Here is a 25,777-nt window from a genome sequence, read left to right as displayed (position 1 = left end):
TAACCTTTTGTTTAAAAAAATACATTAATTTCCAAGTCAGACATAAGGTACTTGCCCCAATTATAAAAAGAAAAACAGGAAGAAGATGGATTCAACATTCATAATTTATGATAATGTCTACAGTATAGAAAATCACCTAAAAGAGCATGATTACAACACAGATCAGCTAGTAAATGATAATGTAATCAGCAATATAGTTTAAAGAATCCCAGCTAAAATCTACACAGATTCGATTGAATCTTTTCAGAAAGCAGAGGCCTCTAGCTTTGGCCAAAGCCAATTCAGATTCATACATTTTTGAAGAGAAGTACACCGTTTGACCGGCTTTGGGGAAGAGGTAGAAACCCATGACGCAATCCCACCATCCTGTTCAAATTTAACTCCTATCAGTATCTCCTTGGGAGATAATAAAACTTGTAAGCCTAAGCCAGATGCTATTAGCTTGATCACACCAACCCAGAAGTGTAGGCTGCACTTAGGGCATATATTCTTATCGGTACCAGCATTTGCAACCCATTTTGAAATTATCTCCGATGTGTAATACAATAGGCAAGTAGTCTTAAGGTGTTGTAACTTTAGGTTGATAGAGTTGAACGAACAGTCGACAATTTCAAGCCAGCTCTAAAATCTCAGAGACGAGGATATCAGAGGAAAGCAGCTAGCTCCACTTTGCTGCTAATAGTGTATTATCATCAGTGACAAACTGGCAGAAATCTTGATAGACAATTCTTATAGAAGGCTACCTAGCTGGCTTTAATAGATGTAATGTCAACTCTTTGCCTTCAAACTTAATCTTACATTTGCAGCCTGATAGGAAATAATCTCTAACTTGCAAGGACTTAAAAAAGAAGTGAATAGGGAGATCAAGAGATGCCTGTAACCCAGTAAATGAGCAAAATCCATATAGATTGTGCATCTGCCCAAACGTCTGAGCCCCTTATCATGCTAAACCTTGCCAATTGGATCATGAAATACCTGTGAGAAAGCAGGGTTATCCAAGAGCGAAGTATCTTTGTTTAGCATTGTTGTATATTTAATGCAGATTTCCTGACATACGTATAATGTCCCAAACAAACATAAATCACACCTGTTTGTAATAATTGGGATCCCTCAGCTTATCAAAAAAAGTGTGAAGTCAGCCCCCAGCGCTAGATGATAACCAAAAGCTGATATGTTTGGGTCTGCCAGAATTAACAAACTAAGTAAGCGATCAGAAAAGGCAGTCCAAAAATATAACATAAAATCATGAAGCTGCAGCCCCCCACTCCCTTGCTTATATGGGAATTTCATGATGCAAATTGCACATTCACCCCCCTATAGCCCCTAATAAAACTTCCAACAGTGCCTTCCAGATGTCTAGAAACTGAATCAGTGACCCCCAATGGATTTTCCCCAAATAAATACAGAAATTTGAAGAGTATGTTCATCTTAATGATGTTACTGTGACCAATTATATTAATTGGAAGTTTATTCCAAAGCCTAAAGTTGGAGCTAACAAGACCATAAACTAACAATTGTACTGAGCAGTGACCCCACTGCTTTGGCTTAACTGGCAATGTGCATGCCTTTGTCAGTCACTTTTGAGCACTTTATCTGTAGTACTGTGACCTGTTTCTGTGAAAATTGGGCAATAAGTGGAATTCCAAGGCACAAGCATATTTGATGCACACAGCAGGGACTGCATCTTTGGGTAATCCATGTTTAGCAATACAAGGTGACGTGATCTAGATGTGTTAGCAGTGCGGGCAGTGCAGATGTCACTTTTTTTCGAGGCTACCTTCACAGAAGTATTACCCATCGCAATCACTGGGGCATACAGACTGGCACGAAGATTAAGAGTATTTGAACAGGTACAAGCAATACTTTGATATTTAACATTTTGTTATCGAGTGTGCTATGTTTAACATTCCATGAATAAGAATTAGTTTTTCATGTGCTGCAGCCTTTGTATGCCTAATGTGATATCAACCATTGCAGAATGACCTTTACAACGCGGTTGTTACACTGCGATAGCTTTACAACGCGGTCATTACAACGCAAGTCGTTACAATGACTTGCACTGGTTGGCGCTCTACACTAACGAATAGTATGATTTACTATTCCAACACCTTCCCTACTGTTCCACACACTGGAGTTGGAATAGTAAACCATACTATTCCTAAGTCCATCGCCTCTAACGCAAGTCATTGTAACGACTTGCTTTGTAACGAACGCAATGTAAACTACCGCGTTGTGAATGTATGCGATGCAACGTCATACATTCCAACCATCTGGTGCGTTGTATCTTTAAGTGTTTTCATGTTGATTCATGGATATTTACCTTTAAAAAGATAGTGCCCATGTGTCCTCTCATCTGCACAGACTGGTGTTTCAAGACCCGTCATGTATGTTTATGTTTGTTATATCAACATGTCTTTTCTTGTATTGCTGTTACTGTGACAAAGGTCCGGCATGGCCGAAGTGTGTTGGGAGAGCCTTTTTGGAACTAAACGGCATAGCTGAACATGCATTAGTATCTGAGTGTGTCCTTTCTTTTGGTGACACTTTTTGCTGCATATTACGGGCTACCTCAAGCTGCCACAATTCTGCCTCAGGGTACTGGAAAATGGGAAGTTTATATATACTTTATATATAAACTTCCCATCTTCTGGTACCCTTAGACAGAAAAATAGATATCTGTGGTCACGAGTCCTTGCAGTGGACTTATGGATCCTACTGAAACTTGATTGGCTGCCAAAACCTCTTTCAGGAAATGTTGACAGCGATCATGGGATTCAGCTTGAAGTCGAGTCCCACCAAAAAGTGAAAAGTAAAGAAAAGAGGGCAGGGCAGGAGTACCCTGATCCCCCACATATGGTGGGGAGTCCCCCAGGGACCCTGTCGGTGTTTAAAAGTATTTTTTTAATTAAATTTTGCCATAAATTGGCCTCAGTATTTGTGGCAACATTATTTTTTAAAAAGACACGTGGGCTCCCGCAAATCTTTTTTATGAAGCCCCCGGGAGGACCAAATTCAAAGGACATTGTTAATAAATTAAGTAGGGGTGCCCACCTAGCACCTACATTACCCAGGGGCTGCCACTTCCTCTGTGCAAACAATGAAATGATGCAGACCTTCCACACAGCTCCCTGCAGCCCCGGGGACTGCCACCTCCCTGGGGCTATTTGCAAAATGAGTGCAGCGGAGGCCCGTATGCATCCCCCCTGAGCTCTGGGGACTGCCACCTTCCCGGGGATAATGTATGAACAAAGTGGGGGTCACACAGACCCTCCTGCTGCCCCAGGTACCACCACCTCCTTGGAGCATTAAATTTGAATAATGTGAGGGGGCGCATGGATGCCTCCGCAGCCTGGGAACTGCCACCTACTCGGAACTTTAACTAAAATAAATGCAGGTGGCAGCATTGCCCCCACAGTCCCAGGGATCACCACCTCCCCAGGGCTTTAAGTTTAATTATTGGTGGCTGCATAGACCCACCTGAACCCAGGGGACCGACACCTCCCCAGGGATATTAACATAGAAATGCAGGGGCCGTGTGGTCCACCAGCAGCCCCAGGGACTGCCATGTTCCTGGGCCTCAATTTTATAATGATGGGGGTCTGTTGCGAACCCCCGGCTCCGGGGACCACCACCTACCAGGGGGCTCAAGTGAAAGTAGGAGGGGTGCGGCACAGCCTCCCTCCTGGAGCTGAACATGTCCCCGGGGCCCACCAACTCCCAGGGCCAGCTCCTGCTTTGTCCTGAGGTGCCCACCCTCTGGACTTAGCTGTTTGTTATGGCTTGGCAGAAGGTTTACCTCTGCTGCCAAGCAATAACAAACTGTGCTTGCTTGCTTTCAGCTTTCTGAAAGCGAGCACAGTTGCTTTGACAGATGCAGATCCCTCTCTGTCAAAGCAATGCAGGTTCCTGAAGGAGCCGAGGAGCTGGCAGGGACTGGTGTGGCCTTGAGGCTCTCCCCACAATCTCCAGCACTTAAATGTGGGTGCCCCTTGGTGTGACCAGAGCACCAACCCTAGAGGCCGGGCCCCGGGGATGTGGTTCCCAGGGCGGAGATTGGTCCGGGAGGGAGGCCGCTTGGCTCCCTCCCTTTACTCAAAAAAATTAAAACAGGAAAAAAAGGCTGTGCCGTTTGGGATGCAGTCAGCCCCTGGGAGGGAGGCTGCACGGGCCACCTCCTCCATTCAGAAAATGCCTGGCCCCAGGGGATGTGGTCACCGGGGATAAAATCAGCACAGGAAAGGGGGTGCCACACAGCCCCCTCCCCAAATATTAATATATTTTTTAAAAAGGGACCCGCCTCTTTTACCAGCACTCTGCAAACACACCTCCTAGCTCACTTCTGGTTGGAGGATAAAGTCACCTTGGCTCCAGAAGGTCCTTGGGGGCTAACAAGCCCTCTTGTTACCTCCAAAAAGTCCCATAGAGCAGGATTGTTGAGAGATCTTCAGAGCCATGCCCCCTTTTTCTACCACTCTGCAAATGCACTTCCTGGTGCACTTCTGGTTGGGGAAGGATGTCCCCTTGTCTCCAGAGGATCATTGGGGGACAACAAGCTCTCCTGTTACCTCCAGTAAGTCCCACAGAGTGTGATTGTTGAGAGGACTTCAGGTGCCACACACCCTTACCTTTAACACTCTGCAAACATGCCTCCTGGTGCACTGCTGGTTGGGGAATGTAGTTCCCTTGACTCCAAAGGGTCCTTAGGGCAAAGAAGCACTCCTTTTACCTCCAGTAAGTCCCACTGAGCATGATTGCTGAGAGGACTTCAGAGGCGATGCCCCCTCTCTCCACCACTGTGCAAACGCACCTCCTGCCACACTACGGGCTGGGGGATGAAGTTCTCTTGGCTCTCAAGTGACCTTGTATGCCAACAAGCCCTCCTGTTACCTGCAGTAAGTCCCACACAGCGACATTGCGGAAAGGTGTTCAAAGGCCAAACCTCCTTTCTCCACTACTTTGCAAATGCGCCTCCTGGTGCACTACTTGTTAGGGGATGAAGTCCCCTTGCCTCCTTGTGGTCCTTGGGGGGCAGAAACCCTCCTGTTGCGAGCGGTATTGCTGAGAGCTGGTCAGAGGCTCTGTCCCCTATCTCCATCACTATGAAAACATGACTACTAGTTAAAAACCTTAGAAATTCACTGAAAGAACAAAGGTTACAGTGACATTATAGTTAGGATATGGAATAAACAAATCTTTCACATTCACTGAAAAAAACAAAGGTTACAGGGACGTTATAGTTAGGCTCAGATTTCACTCATACAAAAGCAGTGAAATTCAGCAGTTATGGTTAGCTGAGCTAGCTATAACTTGTTCCCCTGAAATGCACCACTTATAAACTCACATATTACATCACTCATGACATGGTCAATGATATCACTGATGATGTCTCAAATGCATGCTGTTTTGATTTTTCAAAAATGCTTGTGATTGATTTCTCAAATTGTGTTACATCAAAAAAACAAAATAGTCACAAACATGTATTTTGTTTCTTCTTTTTTTGTAGCCATGCAGGTCCACTCCTACCAGACGGAGATTTTGAGGGCCATCGCCAAGGAGGTGCAGACCCTGGGGGTATACAAGTAGCATAGCATACAATGCCGCAAGAGATGGGAGTACCTACGACGTTGGACCAAGAAGTTAGCAGAAGTTCAGCTCGGCTAGTCCTCTCTACATTCTAATCATGTGCGCCGCACCCTGACCCCCTCAATGTTCCAGCTTGATGGGCAGCTGAAAGCAAGACAGCAGCATGAAAGGAGTATGTTCTTGTCATGTTTTTCATTGTAAATAAAAAAAATTGCTACACGAACAAATTTAGCAACAACATTAAAGATGACACATGACCAATGCACAAGAAGAGCTCTTGAAGGTGTAAGGTTTGTACAAGGTGTATGATGATGTTTTTCTTTTTTAATTGTTAAAAATTATACCAATATATTTTTGATAACTAACAAAGGACTGTTTTGAGCAGACTCATGTCTGGCTAAAATAAAATAAACATGTTTTTGTTAGAAGTTATAAGGGTATTTGTACCAAACAGGTCAAAAGTTGTATTTGTGAAGGATGTTACGCTCCCCATATTACAAGTGACGTAGCATAAAATGCACTTATGATAGAGTTGATATTCCAAAGTTCACTTTTGTGAGTTAATATTATAGATAAACAATATTAAACATGGGAGCCAAAATTACTATTAACATAAGATTAAATGGATAAATGTTTGATTAAAAACATATTAAAGTGTTGTTTTTAATATAAATTACAATCTAATTTATCTTAAAAATGACAGTTGTGCATGATGTCTTAATCATTCACAAATGTGCATGTAAGCTAGGCTCTATATTGAAAAATGAATTCTATAGGCATACCTTTTTGGAAAAAAACAAGAACGTGAACACATTAGTGACAGAGTAACACATGCCCAAAAACATTAAGGGGCATATTTACAAGCTGGCGATAAAAAATTATCGCCACTTTTGCGGCCGTTTTCGGCCAAAAAGCGCCGATAATTTTATCACCTAATTAGCAAGGCCACGCTAACGTGTGAAACCTTGCTTTAGCGTCGGGATTCCTAACGCCCAGCTTTGAATCTCTAATGAGATGCAAAGGCGGCGTTCCTGACCTAACATGACAGGAGAAATGTCGCTAAGCGACATTTTTCCTATCATCAAGCCCCACACTATGAAGCATAGCGGCAGGAAAAGTAGTGATAACCCCTGTTATCGCTACTTTCCTTACACCTGCTTCAGGACTGACTTAATTTGAGGAGGTTGTGGAAAACCATAACCTACGTGAATCACTGCTTGGACCCGAAGGTCTCAATAAATGTAAACCATAATTGCATAGAATATTCAAGAAAAAAGTGTTGTCAATAAAAGGCACAAAATGATACACTTTTGAGAAATAAATGCGAATATAGATCTGTACAACAATTTACTTTGTATTTCAAGCAATTATACATAGATGTACTGTTAACAACACAATTCATCTAGCACATAAATTAGATTCCATAATACACATACAAATGTTTCATAAACGGTCCCAATGCATTTCGGGTTAATTTCTAACCCTTCGTCAGGGGGGATATGAATCACAACAAACAATGAATTTAGTTTCTCTCTGTCGTGTCTTGCAGACCTCCAGCCGGAGCTACAACAAAAGCCATATAAATATAATTTAGGAAAGACAAAATGCATTAATTTCTCATAGGATTTGCACTCGAGGAATCGAAAAAAGAAAGCCAGTGAAACAGAATCCCTCACCTGAGAGTGAATGTGCGCAACAGACGTCATGTTGCCAAAGAGTGCTCAATTGAAAAAATGCCTAAATTTTAATAGACCAGCAAAGTACCCAAAGACACTATATGTGTGCTTACCACAGCGTAATATAACTTGGGTCAAATAGATGCTCAAGACGATAGGTACGCAAGCTTCTGCAAAATAAACATACAGTCACTGACTCATGTAGCCCCTGACGTTTCATCGAACCTCAGAACACAGGAGGCGCAACTATTAAAGAATGGCTTACCCTCGTCAACAGCCTGTTTCCGTGTGGTGTGCCTCGACTCTATCAGTTGGTAAGAATATAGATCTAAAACCAGAGACATAGACATAGAAAGACCTTCTATCAACTGTAACCACTGAAACCTCAAAAGTATGTATGCCAGAGATGCAAAAAACTTTATGTATACAAAACGCCTTCGCGTCTCACCTTGAACGAAAAGGAGCCGCCTATTCCCAGAGTTACCTCCGGCAATGACCAACGTACGCCAAAGCGCATGCGTCATATAGAATCGGCTAGTCTCTTATATATGAAAAAAACTCTCGGGTGACAAAAATAAACAAAGGACTCTCTGTTTTGGACGTACATGGTCTGTATTATAAAGAAACGCGTAAAGAGTGAAAAAATGTTCAAAATATTAGGAGCGGCAAAAATCGATATAACAACACTGTGAAGTTGAAAAAAAATGAAATATGGGAACAAATGAATAGCCGGATTAAAAATTAGGGTGAGCTCTAGCAGTAGACAATAAAAAATGAATATAGATGTGCAAGTAAAGTAGACTCCGAGTGCAAATCCTGTACAGGAGAAAATCAGGTTAATGAGCAATAATGTACACTAATGTGAAGAAAAATCTCAAATGAAACATAATAATTCGTAATGATCATTTAATCCTCCCGGGATGACTGTTCCCAGGAATTTGATCCAGTGCGTCTCCCTGCATGCTAGGGCTGTGTTTATGTCAGTGTCTGACCGCATGTGGAGGCGCTCTAAGACTTTGAATCGTAGCTGAGGGATTGTATGTGATGGATTAACCCAACATATACAAGTCCACAAGGGCACTTGATGGCATAGATTGGGTAATCTATGCCATCAAGTGCCCTTGTGGACTTGTATATGTTGGAAGAACTAGCAGAAAGATCAAAACTAGGATGATTGAGCACAAAAGCAGGATCCGTAACAGAAATATGAATTCTTCCCTAGTAACGCACTGGGTTAATACATCACATACAATCCCTCAGCTACGATTCACAGTCTTAGAGCGCCTCCACATGTGGTCAGACACTGACATGAACACAGCCCTAGCATGCATGGAGACGCACTGGATCAAATTCCTGGGAACAGTCATCCCGGGAGGATTAAATGATCATTAAGATCGTACTTTACTTGCACATCTATATTCATTTTTTATTGTCTACTGCTAGAGCTCACCCTAATTTTTAATCCGGCTATTTATTTGTTCCCATATTTCATTTTTTTTCAACTTCACAGTGTTGTTATGTCGATTTTTGCCGCTCCTAATATTTTGAACATTTTTTCACGCGTTTCTTTATAATACAGACCACGAACGTCCAAAACAGAGAGTCCTTTGTTTATTTTTGTCACCCGAGAGTTTTTTTTATATGTAAGGGACTAGCCGATTCTATATGACGCATGCGCTTTGGCATACGTTGGTCATTGCTGGAGGTAACCCTGGGAATAGGCGGCTCCTTTTCGTTTAAGGTGAGACGCGAAGGCGTTTTGTATACATAAAGTTTTTTGCATCTCTGGCATACATACTTTTGAGGTTTCAGTGGTTACAGTTGATAGAAGGTCTTTCTATTGTCTATGTCTCTGGTTTTAGATCTATATTCTTACCAACTGATAGAGTCGAGGCACACCACACGGAAACAGGCGGTTGACGAGGGTAAGCCATTCTTTAATAGTTGCGCTTCCTGTGTTCTGAGGTTCGATGAAACGTCAGGGGCTACATGAGTCAGTGACTGTATGTTTATTTTGCAGAAGCTTGCGTACCTATCATCTTGAGCATCTATTTACCCAAGTTATATTACGCTGTGGTAAGCACACATATAGTGTCTTTGGGTACTTTGCTGGTCTACTAAAATTTAGGCATTTTTTCAATGGAGCACTCTTTGGCAACAGGATGTCTGTTGCGCACATTCACTCTCAGGTGAGGGGTTCTGTTTCACTGTCTTTCTCTTTTCGATTCCTCAAGTGCAAATCCTATGAGAAATTAATGCATTTTGTCTTTCCTAAATTATATTTATATGGCTTTTGTTGTAGCTCCGGCTGGAGGTCTGCAAGACACGACAGAGAGAAACTAAATTCATTGTTTGTTGTGATTCATATCCCCCCTGACGAAGGGTTAGAAATTAACCCGAAATGCATTGGGACCGTTTATGAAACATTTTTATGTGTATTATGGAATCTAATTTATGTGCTAGATGAATTGTGTTGTTAACAGTACATCTATGTATAATTGCTTGAAATACAAAGTAAATTGTTGTACAGATCTATATTCGCATTTATTTCTCAAAAGTGTATCATTTTGTGCCTTTTATTGACAACACTTTTTTCTTGAATATTCTATGCAATTATGGTTTACATTTAATGAGACCTTCGGGTCCAAGCAGTGATTCACGTAGGTTATGGTTTTCCACAACCTCCTCAAATTAATGTTACAGCCAGGGTTGTAGACTCACATCCCCTCACGTGAAAGCACGCTAAAAAGAGCCCTTACAACTTTGGTGTTAAATTAATTACGTTACGATTAAGTCAAAAAAATAGGTGTGCAGGCCCACCCCATTCTATTGTTCAGGACTGACTTAGCCATGATATCCTATGGAAGGTGGCTATCATGGCTAAGTTTGTGAGTCCCTATGAACAAGCTAACGCCACACTACGTGAGATTATCGCTGGGTTTCCAGCGAAAATCTCACGTTAGGCAGTTAGCGCTAGGATTTTTATTGCTTTTGAGATAAGCGTTGCTAATAGCACGCTATATCAGCGATAAAAATCCACGCTAGCCGGCCATAATTATCCTAGCGCTAAGTGCGCTTAGCGATAATTATCTCCGGTTGTTGCTGATATGGCCCTTATTTTCTGTCCTTTGTTATGTCTAGATGACAAATCAATAATGAAAAAAAAATTAATAGGGGTTTTTGCAGATGGAATGTTGGGTCACAAACGAAACAGATATTTTGTCCATCTTATTCCGAGGGACATTTTCTTTAATGCACTCGGAATTTGATGGATGGAAATTCCGTCATGTATACGTCGGAGTATCCCATCTGCAAAACTCAAAATCAGGCATACGAGATAATTCGTTTACAACTATTTGAAATACATCAAAGTTTTTAAAAAAATGCATTTTAATTTTTAATTTTAAAATATATATGAATCAATGTGTTAAAAAATGTTTTGTAATGTTGTACCAATTTTTACCTAAATTGAAAGCCAGAATATTTTTGTATCTTTTATTTTAAGAATGGTAAAACAACCTAAAAATAAATGAAGATATTTTAGAGAAAAATTATAAATGTTTTATATCTGTACTAAAGTGCATTAAAATGTATCAAGCCCTATGTATTTACTTATGCCGAGAAGTAATTTAAAACTAAATAAACTTATTTGTGGATTTCTCCAACAGCCTAAGTAAATACATATGGGCATAATTCATCAATAAGCAACTTAAGTACTGAATCAAAAAAAATATATTTTAACAGTTCAAAACTACTTAAGGTAATTAAAGTGCATTTTGCCATTTTGAATTGCCCAAACCAAAAAAACAGGTTTACAATGTATACAAATATTGGTACATTACAATAAATATTAACACACATTTATTCACAATTTGTTTTAGAAAAAACAGCTTTTTTTGCCTTGTACACACAATGTACAACTGGATTTTTGTTTTATATGACATTTTTCAAACATAAGTTCCCTATTCAAAACAACAAATCAGAACCATTCAGAAGTGTAAAACAGCTCCTGGAGAGAATTGAAGATAGTAAAGAAAAATGATCAAACAAAAATTAGGAGCAATAATAGAAAATTACAAAACTGTGACCAAACAATTTCTGTAGAAGTTCTCTACATGCAGAAGATAAAGATAAAAATATACCAAAGTTTAAAAGCCTTGAAGTAGGTAAAATATAAAATTTGGAAAATCTTTTGAGAAAAAACTTTATGATCATGTATATTTACACAGATACAACAAAGCAATTATATATGTCTTTACAGCATCTTCAAGAGCAGGTGAAGGAGATATTGGCCAAGAAGGTGGAGAAGCAGCTGGTCACTGTGTTTCAGGTGTTGAAACATCAGACACCGATGGACACAGTGGCATGCAGGGTGAGGGAACTAGAACGGAGGCCACCACACCGTCATCTTCATTGGAGGCCTCCATAAATGAGCAGTCCCTAGTGGTTGTGGAGCCTACCGGAACTGTAACTACCTCATGATTGTCTACCACCCAGAGACACCATCTTCACCCTCCCTCTTGCTCCCTCCTAGTAGGTCAAAACCCAAACCTAAATAGAGCTGGGGTCTCCTTTGCCACAGGCACCTAACCCTCTGCCCCTGTCACACCAACTGTGCTGAGTGAGGAGGCTATTGACCTATTAAGCGGCATCTCTGTATGCCAGACTGCAATCATGAATGCCTTCCAGGGCCTAACCTGCCAAATGCAACAAATGGATGCATTTCTGGATGCAACTGAGGTCCCTTCCTCAACCCAAAATCTAAACTCTCACCCCAATCCCAAGCTTACTCACTTTTTTGCAGGCACCCACTCCAACAGACAAGCAGCACAATCTCTCTCACACACACACACACACACACCCACACACACACAAACACACAAAGAAACATAAGCAAACACACCAACAACATACACACACTTTTGAAACTACAAGCACTACAAGCACAAAACCCATAACCACCACACCTACCACCACACCCACAAGCACCACATCCACCATGGCACCCACAAGCATCACAACCACCACCTTACCAACAGTCACCACCACAGACACAACCACCACAACTACCACCACAACCACCACCACAAGCATCACAACCACCACCACAAGCACCACAAACACCACCATGCTCACAACCACAACTACACCCACAACCACACAAATCACCAAAACAACACATTCATCAAAACCAACACACTCAAGCAAGAACACACACAGACAAAACAACACAAACCAAATGCAAACACACTCACTCACCAGAATATCAAACACCAGCCAAAAACACACATCCAAACATACAGAAAAAACACCAGACTCACATGCAACTGCCAAACACAGAGACATAAGCACCACAAACACTCCGAGCACCACAACAACACACTCATCAAAACCAACACACTCATATAAAATCACATCTACACATGAAACATCACCAATTAAAAGCAAATGCACACACTCACTAGAATATCAAGCACCAGCCAAAAACACACTCAAACATAGACAACAAACTCCAGACCCACATGCAACTGCCATGCATACAGGCACAAGCACATCACCCATCCAAGATCCCTCTGCCTCCAAAAGCCAATCCTCTACCACCCCTCCTACCCTTACTGCTCCTTCCGTAATTCACATCGTATCCGTCCTTGACCATATTGTGGGAAGGAAACTTCAGCTGTGTATGTGACATAAACTTGTATGCATCACACCCCGTCAGCCCAGCGCTTTGAATAGGAAACCTTCTGAGAATTTAGCATCTTTGTTGAGGGACTGGAACCTGACCGACACCTAGACACCCATTCATCAAGGAGGCAGGGAATTTCCTTACTTCTTACCACTCCATTCCTCCATACTCTTATCAATTTGGCAGTCATTGTGCCTGAGCTGAGCACAGCAATTCTTAATGCAATATACTTTAAGGAAACTAGTTTCAACCACATCACACTTCTGCAAACCCTTCAATAAAAACCTGTATCTACTAAGAGCACAACATGGAACCTACAGAGACTTATATTGGAAGGACTGGCCTCCCACATAACAATAGTGGCTGAGACACATGATTTTTAACACTAACCAGGAGCCGGTAGATGGTCTTTTGGTAAAATTTACATATGAGAAATATGTAGTAAAACACCTCTTCTATTAGGAAGGCACTGCAAGACCAACAATTTACTTTAGAAGCCCACTTGATGGCATTAGAAGTGAGATGCATCACCAAAAGTCCCACTTGCTATTAACCAAAATGCGCCCCCATAAAGACGTCTGCAATATGCTTGGTATGCACTATTGCCAAGAATATACAACAATGAGGCACTCAGAGGGGGACAAGCCAGAACACCTACTGTTATGTGTCTGAGGTAGGCCCACACAAAATCAGCCCCATCTTTTATCAGGGACACATTTTCTTAGGTTGCCTTTCCTTTTCACACAATAACCTTTTACACAGATTTGTGTGTGTGACAATGTTGGATTAGTTTCTCTGAAACTGCTTCATTTACAGATTCTGCTTTGACTAACATTATCATGATTCCTGGAACACCACACCACGTACAAGTTCTCGACACACACTGTGCAAATGTCAGTCTATTTTTCATTCACCGGGCGGCATGGCTATCTATAAACAAAAACAACTCTGGCTTGCACAGGAAATGCAAGGATGCTTTTCATTATAGATAAACACGAATTTCCAAGGTTTAGTTAGAGGAGTGCTTTGCTGACATTGGCGAGGTCTCTTGCTGACTTCTTCATGCTAGGGTTTCCAGATCGTGACCAAGACGGGGACTTACATTGTTTTCCATCAGGTAACCGAGCTTGGATCATCTAGTATGGGGATTCTTGGCTGTACAGACACACACTTGCCCTAGACACTTAGGTTAGGGACTGCATAGTAGGAGTACAGCCAATTCGCTATATTGTATTTTATGTCTGCATACATACATTTTTTACCACCATGGTGGAGCTTTTTATTCTGTTCATCATTTCGGTGCTGTTAGTGACTTTCATTTGCTTCTGTCCGTTCATCGTTGTAGCACATATTCTATACAAGAATCACAATGTTTCAATAAAATATGGAAAGCATCCCTTTGTGTATTTCTTGTTTATTTCTCAGAGAGTACAAGCACACAAGTGACTGAGCCTAAGGGTTCTAGATCTGTTAGCACCCTTCCGGGGGGACCAAGGGTGTCATGTTCAGTGGTTGCCAGGAACCATTGTTGCTGTACCGTTGAAAGCAGACCATGACAAAATGAATTGCTGGATCGTACCACCCACTGTATATGTTGAACTTGGATTGCAGAACATTGGGTAAATTACTTGTGAACAGAGTGCTTTGAGTTCTTTCACACCTAGACCACACGCATCAGAGTGGGTTCATATCTGGTGGCAACACTGTGCCAAGTGTCCAGACTATTCCATGTTATTAGCGCTATCCCTGCGCAGGTGCTGAGGGAGACATTGGCTGCCATAGTCATGGAGAATTCCTGTGATATGCTGGACTGGAGTTACCTACATAGGATTTGGCAGTACAATAATGAGATGGATAAAATGACTATATTCAAAGCCCACAGCTAGGGTTAAAACTGCTGTTGGAGTGGTATCAGACACCTGGTGAGTCCATTGTGGCATCAAATAGAGCTCTCCGCCGTCCCCATAAGTGATTGTATTCACCATGGAGTCGTTAACTTGCCTTGTGCTCAAATTGGGCAAACAAGTCGGTAGAACTGAAAATGACTATACAATTATTTGTAGTTATAGTCTAGATAGTTATATATACTTTGGTATATGTAGTATAGTCTATATATTTATGTATTTAGAGTGTCATTAAAGTGTCTTTATGCAGATAATGTGCTACTTTATCTCAAGGAAGACAAAAAGGAACTGCTCCCACTACTATGTGAGTTAGACAGGTTCAGAAACGCTATTGAATCAACAGTAAATGGAACAAGAACACCATGTGAACATAAGAGGCCATGGGCCATATTATCAAGAACGGGCGATAACATTATCGCCGCTTTAGCGGCAGGAAACTGGCGCTAAAGCGGCGATAGGAGGCTTGATAATATGCCCTGGAGAATTCCAATAGAAGCCCAGGTTTTAGTGGGAAGGACATCAAACCTGGGCTTCTATTGGAATTCTCTAGGGCATATTATCAAGCCCCTTATCGCTGCTTTAGCGGCAGTTTCCTGCCGCTAAAGCCGCAATAATGTTACACCCGTTCTTGATATTATGGCCCCTTATCTTCACCGCATCGGGGGGAGATGCAGATTTGAGAATGGTTGGAGGATAAACATTGAAGGCACACCACAGTAGATAAGTTGCGGTGGAGGTAACTGAATTACAGTAGTTTGAAGTCTGGCAATCGCAATGGATTCCTAGTAATTTAACACTTTCAAATAGTGGTATCAGCAGTTAGTCTCCCATGGAGCAGATTTACTTTATAGTGCAATGCAGTGCAGCGACAAAAGTTCCTGCACTGTTTTATGCTTGAGGGCGAAAGCAGCACAGAGCTATATTGACCTAATATGGCCTGTTTTTGCTCTTTTTCCCTGTACACAAATAGGTTGCCTAGCACCCCACACACACACACAAATACGCACGCACACACGCACACACACACACCTGTGTACCATGGTGCCAAGGTGTGTGTGTGTGAGGTCTACTATAGGTGTTTATTGGACATATTGCCTTCCAATACAAAATCCTGCGGAATACCAAAGTACCACCCATGTAATGCCTTTTTGACAGAAAGTGGTGCAAAGCAACACCAAGCGATACTTGTGAAGAAAAAAGGCCACTCCTCAAGCACAAAAAGAGTTTGGGGCTCGAAAAGTAAATCCCCTTTCAAGACTTTGCATTGCATTGCGCCACTCTGACTGACTTTGTGGCGGCGCAAAATATTGATAAATCTGCCCCTGTACTCTCATAGGGGCAGATTTACAAGCCCCTTGCACCACTTTTGCGTCACTTTTCCCATGTTAAAAGTGGCGCAAGGGGCTTGTAAATCTGCGCCATAGAGAGCATGTATGGTGCAGATGGCTCAACAGGTATTGAGCACATTGTCTATCAGTAATACTGTATCGTGCAAAGCATATAGGTGACACAAGATGCCTAGCAGCGATGCTATTTTAGTCAAATAAACCTCAAAATCAAATTTTACAAATTAAAGTTTATAGTCTGAAAAGGTATAAGGGCTTCTAGGACACCGAGACAAATTAAGCAAAGATATTCCATGCTGAAATCTTATTTGGTTCAAATACTCAATTTGTGGTCTATTAAAGAAGACACTTGAGTGCTTGTATTTTCATTTGCACATGCACAAAGTTTAATTTCTGCACAGCATTTATTTATGGACATTGGTGGAGCTTTGTCGATTCACAAAAGGGTGCAGTACAATTAGATGTTAACACCTCTTCAAAGACTGGAGCCAACTACACGTTGGCACAAATCAATTGTGCAAACATCACAGAGCAGTCTTCACACCTTTGTGATTGTCATTACAATGGAGCTCAGATCGTTTGTGAGAGTATTTCTGCACGAAAGTTCAAGAGGGAATACAAATATTTTATATGCACACAAAAAATGAGGATAGGCTCTTGAATGGACATTTATGTAATGTTGTAGGTATATCCTCTACAAGGAACACGCAATTCAGGGAAGTAGGAACTCTGTATATCTTTATTTGTAGCTTACACACGCAAGAGCGCCGGGCCAACACACCCTGCTCTGTGCCGCGGCTCCGCTCACTCGCGCTCCGCTACTCGCGCATGCGCATTGCCCTCTAGCGCGTTCTGCTCTCGCGCGCTGCGTAACCACGCAGCGCGCGAGAACTAGAACGCACACTACATATCTCCCTCCTTTTCCATGGCCCTGATAACATGTAGTCCTCACAGTCTCTAGGGTATACACCCTCCATCTAGTTCAAAGTCTTTGAAGCGGCTAGGCCTCACAATCACTCTGCCAGCTCGGGTACGTCTTACCGGGGTGCCAGGATTTCCAGGATCATTGCTTACAGCAGGGCTCCCCTCCATGCCTCGGGGGTCACCACGCCCCGCTCTGTCCGGGCTGTGGCCTTCCTCCGTCGGTAGCTCTTCCACTTCCATCGTCTCCTGGTCTCCCTGCTCCTCACTGTACTCTCTCTCTGGTATGCCTCTTCCTTCAGGGAGTTTGCTTCCTTCATTGTCCTTTGTGTAGTTCTCATGGGCTAATTTCTCGTTCTCTTCCTCTGGCCATTTTAAGATCTAATTGCATTTCGCCATGCGGTCGTGGGACCACACGTTCCCATCGCTGAGTAGGGTGGCTCTCTCATATACCTCCTCCACTTGTAGAGGTGGGCTGTACTTGCTGTCTCTCTTCTTCCTTCGTACCGCTAACTTGACTCTCACCCACTCCCCTTTCTCCAGAGTGGCGTATTTGACCTTCCGTCTCTGGTTGTAGTACTCCGTGTACACTCTCTGGGCCTTCTCCAGGTTGTGTTGTACTACCGCCGGAGAGCATTTGCTTGTGATTGTCTTTTCCCTCCACATGACGTTGTCCTTGGTGAAGGGGTGTCTCCCCCTTAGGATTTGGAAGGGGCTGTACCCCGTCCCCGTGGGGGTGATGCGGTAGGCCCACACCGTTTTCTGTATCTCTTTCTCCCAGTTTTTCCCCATCATGATGGCTGCTTGGATGGATCCCATTAGCACTCTATTGAAGCACTCTACCTGTCCATTGCTCGACGGGTGGTACACCGCCGTGTGTAGCAATTTGATCCCATTTCGCTCCGCATACTTGTTCCATTTTTCAGATCTAAATTGGGGTCCGTTGTCACTCAATAACGTTCTGGGGATGCCTTCCCTTAGGAAGACCGAGGTGAGAAATTTTATCACAGTCTCTGCTTCCATTTCTTCCTGTATGTGTATCTCCGGCCATTTGGAATACTTGTCGACCAGGACACAGAGGTATTGGGGTGTTCCGTGGATGTCCAGCACCGGTCCCAGGATGTCCACCGCCACATCTTCCCATGGCCCACTTGGTAAGGGGAATTTCCCCATCGCCGGCCGTAGGGGAACCAGCGTCTTGTCTGCTCTTTGGCACTGGTTGCACTCTCTCACTTGCCTTTCCACCTGAGTGTCCATTCCTGGCCACCAGTACATGTGCTTCGCCCTTGCCTTAGATTTCACTATTCCTAAATGCCCTTCGTGTAGCATTGCAATTAATCGGGGAATCACTGCTGCTGGAGGTACCACTTTGTCTCTCCTGTACAGGAATATTCCTTCGTTTCCCACTGATAATTCTTCTCGTACTTCATAATATTTTCGGAGTGCCTCTCCTAGCCGTTTCTTCTCCGGCCATCCTCTTATTATGTGTTCTTTGACTTTGCAAATTTCCTCATCTTCTCCATACGCCTGTATCCAGTCTTGTTTGCTTATTATCCTTTCTGGATCATCCATTATTGCCACCATCTCGTCTTCCTCGGAGGTCATGGCTCTTTCCATGGCTGCTGCTCGGCTAAGATAGTCTGCCACCTTGTTCCTCGTCCCCGGAATATACTCCACGTCGTATCTGCACTCTAGCAGTTTGAGCGTCATTTTTGCTATGCGGGGTGTGGCGCCAGCGTGCCCGCTTGAGGTGAGCACCTTGACCAAGGGCTTGTTGTCCGTCTTAAGTAGGAATCTTGTGCCCCATAAGAATTGGCGATATTTTCCCATCGCCCACACCTCAGCTAGCATCTCCTTCTCAATCACACTGTATTTCTGCTCAGTGGGTGATAGTGTCCTGGACGCGAAGCTGAGTGTTTCCACCAGTCCATCACTTCTTTCCTGCATGAGTACTGACCCTAGTCCTTTTTCGCTGGCATCTGTCGTCAGAATGGACCGGCCGAGTGGATCATACCCTTGCAAGGGTACCGCTTGACTGATGTCTTTCTTCAGGGCCTCAAATTCCTTTTATGTGTCCTCCGTCCATTTGTAAGTCGTTTTGTCCCTCGTTAGTTGGCGGAGGTGATGTGTCTTGGTGGCGAAGTGTGGTACGAATTTGCTGTAATACTCTGCCATCCCTAAGAAGTCCTTACTTCTTCTTTGTTGTTGGGTGCTGTCGCCTTGCATATCGCCTCCACATTCGCTCTTTTAGGGGTGATGCCGTGTCCTCCTATCTCGTGCCCTAGATACGTGACTGATGTCATCCCCAGCCTGCACTTTTCCCATTCCGCAGTCAGGCCTTTGTCTTCTAGTACTCTGAGTACCTTCTCCAGTCTCTCATCATGGTCTCTTCTATCTGTTCCCATCACGAGTATATCGTCCTGAAAATACTGGACGCCCTCGATGTCCTGAAACAGATGATGCATCAGTTTTTGGAACACCGCCGCTGCGGAGGCGCGGCCAAATGGCATTCTCCGGAATTGGTAGCACCCGAAGGGAGTGATAAACGATGTCAACTTCCGGCTTGACGGGTGTAAGTCTATCTGGTGATAGGCGGACGTTAGGTCGATGGTGGAGAACCACTTTACCCCTTTGGTCTTGGCTAGCATTTCTTCGATGCGAGGTAATGGGAATTTCTCTACTATGAGACACTTGTTCAGTTCCCGAAGGTCCACACACAGACGGACTTTCCCATTTGGTTTCATCGCCACTACCAAGGGGGCGAGCCATTCCGCACTGTCGATCGGCTCTATTATCCCCTCCTTCTCCAATTGGTGTAGCTCCGTCTGCACCGCGTCTTTCACCGCTAGGGGTATATTTCTGACTTTGTGGGACACTGGACTGGAGTTTTCTTTGAGTACTATCTTGTGTGTAAATTTCTCCAGCTTCCCCACCTTTCCTCCAAACACTTTCGGGAATTTGTGCTTCATCGCTTCCAGTACCGGCCAGCTCCCTGGCGCTGTCATGAGGACTTGTGTGTCGCCTCCCGGGACTTGTTTGATCCCTAGATCCCCTTGGTCCATCCATCCCAGTACGGAGGGGCCTTTCTCCGCTATGTACAATTTGCACTCTGCTTGTCTTCCTCGGAATTCAAAGGTCAGTTTCCTGTACCCCACCATGGGTATCGGTTCCCCTGTATATGATACCGGGCGAATGTCTGGTGGTTTCATCCTTGTTCCCAACGTGGGTTCAAACTACTCCTTCCATACTGCTTTCTGGATGATGGTGTATGGGGATCCCGAGTCGATTACTATTTGGATGTTCACCCCTCCAATCTTCATGTCGTATTGGGGTTTGCGGGTTCTCTTCCCGTCTATCCCCAGCACTTGATCATCGACACACAGGACCTCCACGTCTTCCTCCTGCTCTTCTTCTTCTTCCCGTTGCTCTGGTTCCACGTACTTCACCACGGGCCTCTTCGTCTTCCTTCGGCAGACTTTCTCATAGTGGCCCATTATGCCGCAGAACATACACTTCGCACGGAACGCTGGGCATCTCTTGTCCTGAGCTGTATGTGCAGGGCTACCGCATCTGTAGCAAGCTCCATTGTTGTCTCTTATCGGCTTCCACGTTTGTCCAGTTTTCCCTTTCCATTTCGAGGGTCCTCTGCTCTCCTGGGCCGGTTGTTTGCTTCTTCCCTGTGCTTCTGCGTCATCCACTTTGTTCACCATGGTCTTGGGGACCACTTCTCGTTTTGCCGCCTCCGCGCACCGTTTAGTCAACTCCGCTTTCTTCACCATCGCAATCACTTCTTTTAGTGGCGCCTCACTATTCGCCCACAGTTTGTCTTGTAGACTTTTGTTCGTAGTATGCATGACGATTTGGTCCTTGATGAACTCGTCGTGCAGCGCTCCGTATTTGCATGGCACCGCCAGTTTCTTCAATGCCGCTACGTATTCGTCGATGGTTTCTCCAGGCTCTTGTTTCCTCTGTTGGAAGTTGTACCTATCTATCGAGACACTCACCACTGGGCGGTAGTGGGCATCGAGGTCCTCCATGGCTTGTTTAAATACGTCATCGTCTGCGTTTTGCTGGAGTTGCGGCACTAGATTCTGGTAGACCCTTATGCCTTCCGGGCCTAGATTGTGCAGGAGTATTCTTTTCTTCCGCACGCTGGGGAACTCTTCTCCGTTTTCATCTTCGAGGGCCGCTAGGTAGTTCTTAAAATATTCCCGCCAATCCTCCCACTTCATTTGGGGTTCTCCTGGTCTTGGCAGAAACGGTATTAGCGCCGTCAGTGAAGATCCTTGGGTGCTCATCTCTCCCCTCCTTCCTGGCGCTGCTCCTGGGCCTCTCGGACTATCTGGCATGTCTCCCCTCTCTGATTGCGCCTGCTCCTGCTGTCGCTCCTCTTCCGACCCCCCGTCGCTGCGTGCTGCCGCTTCCGCCAGGTTCACTATGACTAGGCCTCACGTGTGCTTCTTGCGGTTGCGTGCCTTCTATCGGCCTCTGCACGTGGCCTGTACCTTTGATTTACTGCCTCTGCCACGCTCTTCGTGTGTTTTTCTTCAGGGATTGCTCTTCTTCCTGTCTTCTCCCTTGGCTGGTTACTGCTGCTCTGGCCTGTGCTCCCAGTCAGTGGGTCAGGACTCTCCTGCTGTCTGTACTTGCAGATATCCCACCCTCGTCGCCACTCGAATGTTGTAGGTATATCCTCTACAAGGAACACGCAATTCAGGGAAGTAGGAACTCTGTATATCTTTATTTGTAGCTTACACAAGCAAGAGCGCCGGGCCAACACACCCTGCTCTGTGCCGCGGCTCCGCTCACTCGCGCTCCGCTACTCGCGCATGCGCATTGCCCTCTAGCGCGTTCTGCTCTCGCGCGCTGCGTAACCACGCAGCGTGCGAGAACTAGAACGCACACTACAATTTATTTTTTCACTTCACGAAGCATACATCTATTGAGACTTGTGGCTGGCATGCCTCTTTCCTAGCTTGCAGGTTCTGGCTGCCAACTGCCCCCTTCATATTGTAAGGGGCCCTCACTGAAAAGGTGCACAAGGAAACTTGCTCCATAAAATGTCTGTACTCCCTTTGTCACTTTTTGCATTTAAATACCTTATAGTATCTGCCAGTAGTTGTGCAACAACTGTTGGACCACTTACTGCATTTAAATCACGTGCACACGTTTGCTAACCGTGGTCCGCGCCTCGGTTTACTATTACTATGTCCATAATTCTGTTTTCCACCATTTTATTCTGCTCCACAGCAATAAGAAACAGGAAATATCTTTTTATCACTTCGTCAAAAATCATTTCTATAAGGGTGTAAACGTATAGTTCATTATTGAATTGCCAATATTATCAATGAATGACTGCTGGTGAGAAGCTTTTTCCAATCTGTGGTAAATTATTGCTTTTGATAGATGGATAAATACTGCCCACTAATAAAAATCAATACCCTTTTACCGACTGATTCGCTACCAGTGGCTTTTACAATACAGAACATCTTAAAAAGCATTGGCAAAGACAATAGGTGTCACCTTTGGAACCTTTTGGCGTGTGCCAATGTTTTTTAGCCATGTTGTACAGCATTCCAACACTGTGTAACATAGCTTAAGAACAAACCAAAAAAATGGCCCTATGACGAGCCAGGCACATCAGTTTGTAGGCCCAGGCACCACAAATATGTGTGCCTAGAAAAAAATGCAAGTTTTTTTCTACATTTACTCAGTTGTATCTGTAAGTAAAAAAAAAAGTAGGGCAAAGGAATATTCTTTTAAGGGCGGGTGGGAGAAGCAACACTAAGGACACAGTTGGGGTTAGCATCCCTAATGACGCCGGTAAGAGAAGCATCACAAAGGACATGGGTGGGGAAACTACACAGAGGGTGCGGGTGGAAGGAGAAACACAGAGGGTTAAGGGGGAAAGCATCATGAAGGACATGATTGAGGGACACAATGTGGCGGGCACTGGTGGCAGTAAGCAACACAGAGAGTGAGGGTGGAGGGAAGCAACAGGGAGGTTGGGGAGAAGTAAAAAGTGAGGGATAGAAACGTGGAGACATCAAAGGAGACACAAAGACAACAATGCACTGTGGGGTGGAGAAGTACACATGGCCAAGTGCAACATGAGGAGACAGGAAAATTCTGCCTTCAGTTCTGCGTACAGGGTGAGCATCAGTCTTAGTTACTGCATTTAGGATTTTGCAGTTCACATAGAACCTCATCTCATGGTTTCCCTCCTTTGGGGTTTGGTTTGAGTAACAACACCCCTGGTCTGGCCCAAGGACTAGTAGATGGTTCTATCACCCCAGCTCTAGCAACTTGTCAACCTCAGCCTTGATGTTAGCATTGACCCGGTCTGACAGCATATAAATCTTACTTCTGAAAGGAAAACTGCCACCTGTGCCCATTATGGTATACCAAGTTGTCAGACCTAGGGTCAATGAAAACATACCAGCAAACTGTTAAAGAAATCTGCTATTGGTCTGTTATAGTTGAAGAGAGAACTCCCCCCTCAACTAAGCCATCTTTAGCATTACTTGACAGGAAGTAAAGGAGAGGCTCACTTTCCTCTTCTTCCCCTCCATCCGTCAGATGAACATAGTATAGTCTGCAAGTCATGGTGGAGTTTCAGCTTGTTAATATGAATAACTCCATAGGGGGTTCATGAAGTATCTAAGTCTACCAAGTAAGCACGTCCCTTTCTTCTCCAATGTAGGATAGGGGCCAGCCCATTTGTCCTGGAGTGCTCTAGGTGCCACAGTCTCCAAACTAAACCCATACTAACTGTCCTGATTGGTACTCCTCCAATGAGGCCTTCTGGTCATACCAGTGCTTCACAAGCTCCTGGCTTGCCTCCAAATTTGTGTTTGTCTTTTTCATGTACTCTGCCATTGTGAAGCTAAGACCTTGTGCAAAATCCACAATATCTTGCTTGGGTTCATTGATGGGCTTTTCCCATCACTCGCTCACCAAACTTGGTAGACCTCTTACAGGGTGACCAAAGAGGAGTTTAAAAGGACTGAAGCCCACTCCTTTTTGATGAATTGCCCTGTAGACAAACAGAAGGCATGGCAGGAGAACAAACATGTCATGCTTTCAGTCTTGTTGAATCTCTACACAAGCCCATTTCCTTGGGGATGATGTGGGTGGTGTACTTGTAGTCTCACCACACTCATCTCACATTGCTTTCAGATGACATAAAATTAGTGCACCTATCTGAAATGACCTCCTTAGGAAACCCAACCCTGTTGAAGAATCCAAGAAGGGTCCTAGCTACTGCTAGAGCAGTAACTGTTCTAAGGGTTATTTCCTCTGGATATCTAGTGGCATTGTTCACTACCATCAGGATGAAGACTCTGTTTGCAGATGCAGTTTCATTGCTCTAGCGGACCAACAAAGTCAACCCTCCCCCTCTCAAAAGGAGTCCCCTCCATAAGTTACTATCAAGGGAGCCTCTGGCTTGCCAAATGTATTATACTGGCTTGACAGGTCACAAAGAACCAACACAATTCCTTCACCTTCTCAGAAATCTGAGACCAATACAAATGATTGGCCACCCTTTCTCAGGTTTTGGTCTGTCTCAGATGTTCAACTAGGGGAATGTCATGGACCAGTTTAAGGAGCAATTCTCTTTAATGTTGGGGGAGCACCACTTTCCTGATTGCATCTGGTTTGGGGTCCCTTGCCTCACTGTGCATGCCTCTCTCATGTGTGAACAGGACTCTGCCACCTCACACTCATGTGTGTAGGGCCTGTCAGTCCAAACCACTGAAACTAGTTGCCACCAGGACCCCCAGTAAAAGGCATCCACCTTTCTCATCCTTTGAGTCCTCTCGGAGGATGCTAGCCACTTAATAGTGTCATCCCCTCAAAATATTTAAGAACAAGACCCTTGGGCAATCTGGGATCATTGGCACACCCTGCAATTACCTCTGCATCTTTGTGTTCCTTGGGACTTGAGGCCCATCTTGGCCCTTTTCGGCTCCAGAGCCAGTCTTCAATCTTCTTAGGCCAGCATCTTTTCCTCCATCTCCTGGAAGCTAATTTGGGCCTCAAGGTTCCTTGGCGCTCTCTAATGTAGTGCTCCTTTCAATCCCATATGTAAATGGGTGCCTTTACAGGATGCATGGGGCCAGGCTGTCATTGTCCTTTCCATTCTACTTTTGCGATGACCGCCCTATCATTCTCCTCTTCAGCACTGTCAGGTGTTATTTCACTTTTAAGTGGTGTTTGGACTCTCCTGTTATCTGCACAAGCCCTGAGGGCCTTTGCAGATTCTCCTTCTTTGCAGAGAGGCCTACGATGACAAAGTCAGTCTCCATGTTTTCCAGACTTTTTGCAACTTCAACAAATTTTGAAACCTTTTGTAAACTTTTATAATAGTTGGCAAACTCTAGGAAAACGGTGGATTCAAATATTTAGAAACTCTTTCTTAAATGTTTACTTGCCACTTTTTCTGTTATTTCTGACTTATTGTCTGGTACTGCCAAACATAAGTTCTGGATCCTACCACTAGGCACAATGGGCCTGATTAACAAAAACATTCTGAACCAAAAGTCTAACTTTACGACTTTTGGTATTCACAGAGGTCATTTATGAGTGTTTCTTTATCAACACATCCAGGCCAGTATCACTGGCTCGGGCCAGAATCTCCGCACCCGGGGCGGAATCTCC

This window comes from Triturus cristatus, chromosome 10 (genome assembly GCF_964204655.1).
Source record: "Triturus cristatus chromosome 10, aTriCri1.1, whole genome shotgun sequence".
Lineage (NCBI taxonomy): Eukaryota > Metazoa > Chordata > Amphibia > Caudata > Salamandridae > Triturus > Triturus cristatus.
The sequence above is the reverse complement of the archived record's forward strand: the minus strand, read 5'-3'. Positions refer to the sequence as shown.